The sequence below is a fragment of the Chrysemys picta genome, chromosome 16 (assembly GCF_011386835.1).
Source record: "Chrysemys picta bellii isolate R12L10 chromosome 16, ASM1138683v2, whole genome shotgun sequence".
Lineage (NCBI taxonomy): Eukaryota > Metazoa > Chordata > Testudines > Emydidae > Chrysemys > Chrysemys picta.
The window spans coordinates 27,392,357-27,401,439 of NC_088806.1; positions in this window are offsets into that span (position 1 = coordinate 27,392,357).

Genomic DNA, 9,083 nt, shown 5'->3' on the forward strand with positions numbered 1-9,083 from the left:
GCTATGCTCTGTATGGCGTGACACGCGCCGTAGGTGCTCGGCAGGGAATAACTACAGCAATAGACCTGGTGGAGGGAGAGTCGTGGAGAAGAGGAACACAAGTAAACAAATGCCTTGACATTTCCATGCGAGAGGAGGGTTCTGAGCTGCCCTGGCAGGCATAACGCACCTGACAAGAGCACTCCTTCTGCATTTTAAATCTGGTGTGTAATTACATGACAGCACCTGGTTTTCGGTAAACTGCGTGTGTCCTGGAATTCCCTGGCTTACTGGATCGACCTAGCATCAAGTCTCCAGCTGTCCCCCTGGCACAATGCGGATCGGTTTATTACCGTTCCATCTTGGCACCGGCAGCAGGTAAAAGCTGGTTACGGGCTGATTCCTACCTGCCTGTGCTTAGAGCTCAGTGTCTGCACAAAGAGAAGCCAGGCCCGACAAGAGCTAATGAATGCATGGTGCTATTCAACGAGCACACACGGGCACCTGTGCCCAATTAATCAAAGCTGAAAAAGGGCTAGAATTAATTACACATCAAGCCATATTAAAACAACATGAAAGGCTCTATTTAAACCTATCAAAGCAAGGGAATTCAGAGGTAAGGTGCCATCCGCTGTTCATGCCAAGGGATGGCGGGGCCTTATGCGATGAAATCTGTGTCAGAAGGAAGCACAGACCAGTCACGGGCTTGGTTTGCACTTTCTCAGTCTTTCCTTTCCTAGTTCCTCTACTCCAGGGGACTTGTGGGTAAATCCATCCTTTCCTCGCAGCCATATTTCTTTAGACTGTAGCTTCTGCCACTTCTTTCTGTTATGGTGATTATTACCAAAATGGAGTTGCTTGCAAACATGCAGCGGGCTGCAGAGCTTGAGGGTGCGGCTTCTCCTAGGGGACGTTCCCAAGGGTGGTATGCAGAAGGCCAGGAACGCTCATTGTGTCATTCCAGGGGCAGGATGGAGGGGGAGGGGAGGTTGGGCCAGCCATGCCTCCTTGGGCTGGTTTTTGTAGGTGAAATTCACCCGTGTAGAGGCCAGTGCAAGAGCTATGTGGCACCCACGGGGGAGTGTGTGTTACAGGTCTCCTCTGCGACTGATCTGCAGAGGATAGGCGTCTGTTATAGCCCCAGCCTTGGCTCTGTAGCTCAAGCTTCTAGCCCAGGTTGAATCCACAGAGTGTCAACCAAAATGGCGGCAGCCACATACACACCCCGCAAGCCCTCAGAATACTGTTGAAGTAGTGCCTAGCCCTAGGATTCGAGCTGTCTTTTCTCCTGCCTCGGGAACACAGACCCATCCCTCCCACTGCTTCCTCTGTCCTCCGTGACGCCTTTTCCCCCCTCAGCACAGCTCAGCATAAGCTCCACGGCCGTGCTATGGTGGGATCACAATGACGCTCTTCCGAGCAGAGCGCAGCCTTTCCTGGGCTGTCAGGTTTGGAAATCCCGTCTCAGGGAGTGGTTGGCCCATGGGCCCTGGAGCTCACACAGACTCATGCTCCTGGAGAGCCACCCAGCAACTCTTCGCTGGAACAGTCACTCACTGCTTCTTGCTCTTTCCCTACAGCTCTCACTGCAAACTAAACTCCCTGCTAGGGATGTTATTCTTTTAAGAACCCAGAAAACGGCTTGCTCCCGACTCCGATGGGCATGGAGCTCATTTTTTCTGAAATGACAAAACCATTTGCACCCGCGCAATTCAGATAGTTCATTTCCTTGCATTCCTGATGGGACGCGGACAGAAAGCATTGGCAGCTCTGAGAGGGCCTGGAGGAGATGCCCGGCACTCAGAAGAGCGTGGGAGAGAGTTTCTGACCTTGCTAACTGAAGGCAGCCTTTGTCAAAGGCTGACTGGAAAATGCTGAGCGCTCTCAACCCTTTGCCCCCTGTCAGTTCTAACTGAGGGCTGCAGGGGGGTGGAGCTGCAGCATGGGGAAAACCTTTTACACATTACTTCAGTAATCTGGGAGCTGGTCCTAATATGAACCAGTCCAGGAACTAAAGACTGAGAGAGAGCCATAGGGTCCATCAGCACGCCGCAGCCTCGATAAAGAATCGCCTTTCTGCGCACAGCAACCGGCCCAACATTCAATGAGCTTTTGTACACCATCAGGATCTGGACGGTAAAGACGGGTGAAACTATGCACGATCACAGCTTTGCCCAGCAAGAAACCAAGCACCAGAACCTTTCTGCAGAGCCCAGACAACAGAGCTGCTGTGAAACGACTGAGTGCCGGCAGGGTCAGACAAATTGCAGGCTTAGCTGGATAGATGCTCCAAATTCTTTCCCATGAGCTCTGCACACTGGGTTTATGTCTTCTCTTCCTTCTCCTATACAGCAGGGAAGAAGAATTCTCTCAAGTGCAGATGATATTCTTTGTGTTGAGCACAAGGTCAGATTAGCTTGGTTTTTTGTTTTGTTTTGTTTTTTAACAGAATCCTCTCCTGTTTGCTTGGCTGACTTCCCACAGTAGGGGAAGTCCCCTCTAATGTTACCCCTTGTTTCTTCATATCATCTCACCCCCAAAGCTCTCCAAAGGAAGAATGCCATTGCAACATAACTACACAATTACACCCTTTGTTTTTGGCCTTCGAGACTGTTTTTGCAGACCTTGAACAGCACATAACTTCTTATGTGGCATCTCCATTACTGGAGGTTTACATACATGGTAGCCCAGCCTGTATGGTCCTCTGCTAATCTCTCTATGGATGAACTGTCCTTTTGATCCACCCAGGATACCACATCGGCCAGCCAAAGATCTTTTTTGCCTTATGTTCTTCTGCCATTATCTTTCCCATCCAGTGCCCATGAACATGCATTGCCTACTGAACTTCTTAAAAATGTGCCCTGAAGATTGAATCTTTCTTTTCATAAGATCTCTGACTGATGTTTGCTGAGTTCCAGTCATCTCCAATACTTCTTCATCGGTTGCACGGGCTAGCCACAGATCATAAAAGCCTAAAAAAAAATGTTAAGCCCAATCCAATGCAAATCACGCACCGTTTACACAGAAGAAAAAGCCATGAACCCCTGTGGCACTCTCCTATGTTATAAAGCCACTTCTGCGCCCTCATCTTTAAACTTCCAGACAGTGGGAAATACAAACAATCGGATGACTTGGGGTGGAAGATCTTTAATTGGTTTCATTTCCTCTTCGGTCTGATCCGATTATTCCTCCCTGGCAGCTCTGCTAAGAAGCCCTATAACCATCTCTGATCTTTGCTGGCTTTGGGTGAAATGCACCCATGTGCCTTGGAACTTTAATGGCACCTAGGCCTCATGCCGGCCCTCAACACCGGATGAATTTCACTCCTGGCTGTGCAAAGCCTCATACGAGACATTTGCCTTTCTAAATGGCAGGCCCAGAACATTGAAATTCCAGTGACGTGGGATGTAAAGGGAGGAGGGATCTTGCTTAGCCCAGACGCACACAGACTTTATCTGCGCCTGGCAGGTGCAATGTGAGGTGTTCTTCATCCTCACTTCACCTAACCTTATCCGCTTATGAATTTAATATCCCCTTCCAGCAACTGATTGAGCCCGGCAATATATGTGGTAATCCCGAGTACACGGGGTTTAATCAGTGTCAGAGAGGGCTGAAGCAGCGAGGGAGCTGAGAAGCACTGACATCAAGAGGTTTGCTGGTGGCAAGGTGACACGTCCTGCCTGTTGGGGAAGGAGACTTGGCTGCACAGCTGGCATTGAGCAGCAGGGATTATTGTTGATCTTGAATGAATCCCCCTGGGCTCTCATGGGAACCCACCAAACCAAATATTTCTCTTTGTGATTTAAAGGCTTTGTTGCAGTGGCTGGAGGCGGTAACAGGAAAGGGGGAAAGAAAACCAAAAACCCAACAACCCCTTAATTGTCAACAGTGGAAAGATCTCAGGGACATATTCACATACAACTCCTGGCTGCAGCCAAAGTAGGGGGTTACAGCTGGGAGGAACCTCCCCTCTCCTCTCCAGGTTATACAGGGACATTTTAGAGAATGGGGAAGAGGGGATATTTACATGTGGAGGCATAGAATATTCATCCTGTAAAGCAGGGTGATTGTGGCTGCCTGAGTGGGCTGATGACTGCATGAGTTGCCCTGCCTTGGGTGCATGGGTATTTGCTGTGTCTAATTCCCCAAGTCAGTGTGAACTGGGAGAGCTGCAGGCTGAGACCCTGTGGGTGTCTCTCCTGGCCTGGGCTGTCTGGGACTGGGAATGCTATGGGGGAAGCATGATCAATGCTGGAGGAGGGGGATTTCTCTGCCTGGACAGATGGAGGAAGCATGCTCAGTCCCAGGTGGGGTGGGAGGTGGAGGGGTCTGGTCAGCAGGGCTGGGAGCAGGGAGCTATAGATGGACATTGTCCTTGGTTGCCAAAGCAAAACTCATTCACATGTGGTAGGTGGCGAGGTGAATAAGTGAGTCTCAAAGGGGACACGCACCTGCAGCGTGGCAGAAATTAGTCCTCCAGGGAGAACAGACTGTGTCTGGGCATTTCTGTGGGGAGAGAGGGAGGGGACCCACATACCATTCAGGTCAGGGGTGCTGCACTAACAGGGGCCTTGAAGTGATCCTGTCCCGCCCGGGGTAAATAATTGCTGTTGCCAGGCCCCAGGGGAGCCCGGGGGAGGGGAGGTGGAAGACGTGTTTTCCTGAGGCAGAAGGTGCTGGGGTGCGTGAGCTGGAAGCTGAGGTGTCACCCAGTAGAAACCGCCCTTGTGTTTTGCCCTAAATACACCCGGTCCTGAAATACTGCAGATCCCCAGCAATCCTGCATGTCTGTAAGCTCTGCGGTTTGATTTTTCAATGAAGTCCTCCCAGCACATCATTCAGGTTCATTTATATCAATTATACAGTGAGGTATTTAGTGACCTACTTCGAGTGCTATCAATTCCACCACGACGTCCATGCAATTTATTATTTAAATGCCATATAAATTATACGTGGGGTGGAGGGGGAAAGTGTGCAGAAGCGACTGCTGGTATGTTGCCTGACCAGGAGGAAAACAAAGCATAGAGTCTAGGAGCCCGTGCATGGAAATATGCTCCAAACTGCTGACCCCATATAAACATGTCTGGCTTTCCATGCTCCAGTCAGCTGCTCAGGGAGAAACATGGGTGGAGCTCATCACATGGAAGCATCCACCAATCAGCAATCAACGTGAATTGGCCCTTTCCTTCTAGCTGTATGCTTTAATATCACCTGAATGTGCGTGTGCTGGGGCGGTTGCTCCATGAGATGGAAACTCTATTTTTCAGGTCACTCAAAATTTGCTGATTCTGAACTGGAACCACTTGCTATAGATGTTGGCACCAGGTTCCACTGATAAAGCTCAACAGAAAGGGCTCAGGATGCAGCATTTTACATCATTGATGACACGTCTATTTAAATAAACACCGGTCGTTGCTGCCCATGACTTATTATAGCTCTGAACTCCGGAGGGCATCAGCTGCCTATCCCATGGGTGAAGAGCATTCCAGCCATTCCCATAAACACCAACCCCCTTCCTATTTTATCTAATCTAATCTATCATAATACTATGCCCACCATTAGGGTACCTGAGTACTGGACGTGTCCTAGCCATTTGCAATGGGCTCCAAGATTCTCATGATCACTTCAGAATGTTGCTTTAAAAGAATGGACGGATGTTTAGTTGCTTTGATTGTGACTAGGATCCTTTAAAACAGGTTCAACTCTCACATACCCCAGTGTAAATCCAAAGTGACTCTAGTGGATTTACAGCTGTGCAAACTGAGAACAGGGTTTGGTCCCCTTCCCCCGTGGCTGCAGACTCACTATGATGCTGGGAACTTGGAATAGCTGATGCCAAAGAAGTGAGGGGCTTTTCCCAGGGCAGCTGGTCTAGTCAGCGTGGCCCATTTGACCAGAACTTACCGATGCATTGCTCACGCATCAGCTCTTGCAACCAATATGAAACCCAAGAAAACAGAGTGGCCCCATTTTTTTTCTGTTTCAGAGAGCGTTTAACTCAAAGAGTCATAGGAGCCAAAGATATATGAGCCCATCCAGTCCACACACCTCCCCTCCCTGCCGCTCCCTCTCCTGAAGGCAGGATTATTTCTCATTATCCATCTAAATGTGCTTTCATTGATCTCCAAGGTTCATTTGTACCTGTCAGGGCAGCAGCGGGGGGGACTTGCAGAGCCATTCTTGGGTTACTCTAAACTTCTCAAAGACAGCTGCACGAGAGGGGAGGCAGCAAGAAGTGGCTCTCTGATATTCTTCAGCTTTGCAGGGGCCCAGATGCCCCAGCTCAGTCCCTAGCACAAACACATTGTCACAGGGAACTCTAAAGGCTGGAATTAGAGTTACGGACACTTGTGCTGTGTCATCTTGTATACTAAAGAAACTGCTCAAGAGATTGTTTTCAGGCCATTAGTGTATTTAGAGAGTTGGAACTTTTGGAATAATTATTTTAGGATCACGAATGAGCCGTATAAACCAGGTCCTCTTAAGTCCCTTTAATACAAATAAATAATAATTTCTTGCTAGATGAACTCCAGTCCAGTTGAGTTCAGGGTCTTTTTTGCTGGGCGTTGTATACACAAAGTATGAGAAATTCCCTATCCCAAACAACTAACAATCTAAATAGACAAGAAAGGCTACAGGTGGGGAAGGGAAATGGAGGCACAAAGAGAGGCCATGACTTGCCTAAGGTCAGCCAGTTGTACAATCAGCAGTAGAACCCACATCTCCTGAGTCCCACCCAGCGCAGCATTTCCCGAATCCAAACACTTCACCTAGGTTTGTTGAACTGAATAACAATGCTTCATTTCGAGCCAGTTAAACATTGAACTGCATCTACCTATGGTGCTAGGATGCTTCATTCCTCCCTATCGGCCAGGTTCCATGGCCAGAGTACATCTCCCATGATGGATAGCAGTCATCATGCGTCTCCCATGATGCACCAGACAGCTTTGATACCCCTTTCCATCTCTTAGGTTGAAAATCCTCCTGTTCCATGCTGTGTAGTAGCAGCACATGTGCACCCTAGTTCTGGTCTGTTGTGCATGCAACATCTCATGCCATTAGACTGTTAACTCATCAGGGCAGGGACTTTATTTTGTTTGTTTTGGTTATGTATGTTTTACCAGCTGGGAAGCACTCTGCACAGCCCTGCTGCTGCGTCGATAATCAATACTAAATGACATAATCAAATAATGAATACGTTGCTGGTAACAACAGTGCAGACCCGCTCAATCAGCTGTGATTTGAAGTTGCTTTGTGTGAGTGCGAGAGACTTAGGGGGAAAGAATATTGGCAAAGGACCATTTCATTCAGATTTTCTATTTGGTCCTATGCGCACAAGCTTTTGCATTTCCCATTGGCACAGATTTCTTTCTTCTCGGCATATGAAGGACGTAACAGCAAGAGGAAGAATTTTCAGCTGCTCTTACTAATTATGTGTACTGTAATTCTGTCAGACTCCAGGTAAACTCTCTCTATTCATTGACATGTTATTTTAACATGAAAGCACCTTTATCCTCTTCTCAACCAGGCAGGCTGATAAACATTTTGATCACAGGTGTTTAGAGTTACCTTTGGAATTTATTTTTGTTCTATCTTCAGCAATAATATACATTTTAAAGATTAAGTGTTCATCAGGAGCGTAGAGAGGAAGGATGATTTTGTGGTTAAGGTGCTGGATGAATACTCAGGCAATCTGAGTTCCATTCCTGTATGATCTTGGGCAAGTCACTTAGGGCCAGACTTTGAAGAATTCAGCACCCACAGCTCGGGCCAGATTTTCAGAAGAGCTAAATGCATTGGATGCCCTTAGTCTCTCTGGGTATGTCTACACTGGAGAGTTAGCCTGGAGGCTCTTACTTGGGTGTTGGCCTAACCCTTGCCCATCCACACACACAAAACTCTCATACCTGAGCTTACTGGTACTTTGAACCTGGGCTAGCTGACTCAGCTGGGGATGCAGGTTAGAGCCCAGGGGCTACTTTCTCTCAGACTGGTAGCCCACCCACTTTGCAGTGAGGACACAGGCTAAATCACTCAACAGCTGATACTCCTCTAACGCCTTCCCACAATGCCTTCAGTGTCCCCAGAAAGACAAACAAGTTCTCCCTTAAGTCACTGGAAAAGAATCGCAGAGCGACTCAGCTCACTGCAGCACAAAGAACCATGGGATGTGTCCCTAGAAGTGCTAGTGACACACACGGGGGAGTGGAGCTCCAGTGAGGACATGGTAACTTGGGCAGGGCTTTGCAGCATGACTGCTCACACCCAGGGCTAGGCTAACCTGTGTGCCAGTCACCCAGGCTAACTGTGCAGTGAAGACGTGTTCTCAGTGTCTCAAGTTCCCATCTGTCTCATGGGGATAACCACACGTCTTTTGTTTGCCCTGTCTAGACTGCCACCTCTGTGGGGAAGGGACCATCTCTCTCCATAGGTTTTCACAGTGCCTAGCAAAATGTGGCTTCATTCTCAGGCCCCTAGGTGTTTCTAGAATAGAAATAAATGGCATCAAATAGGAGAAGATTTCCCACCAAATGATGTGTACGTTCTCACAGCTTGCTTCACAATTACCAGGTGTTATAAAAGGAAAAGAAATTAGAACATCTAGGATACTATTCTAGGATGTCCAGGTTAGCATGCTCTGTTCATATCTGGAGCCAATGCCGTGGTTTGTGCTCTGTTCCATGTACTGCATTAGTAACATCCCTCCCCCCGGCTCCAACTGAGTTATCGAATGACTGATCAGACACTTCGGGGAATGTTTGCTGTTCAATGATATGGGAATCACAACTGCCACCCACTCTGGGACTCCGACATGCTGGAATATAGATGGGTCAAGGTGAGGAACCGCTCCTAATCTGGGGAATGCCATGGGATTGCAAAAAACCCTGGAAGTGAATTGTGAGCAAGGAGCCAGTGGACATGAGAGAAAGACCACAGCAGAGCAGTTTTATCTCCCAGCGGCCTGACGAATGGCCAACAGCCTCGTCTCCTTCCAGCTCCACTTAGGAGAAGTGGATGATTGATTTTGCTTGGTTGTTAAAAGTGAAACTGAAGACAAATCCCAAAGCATTGAACAGTGACCCAGAAGGAGGCCTTCGTTCTCT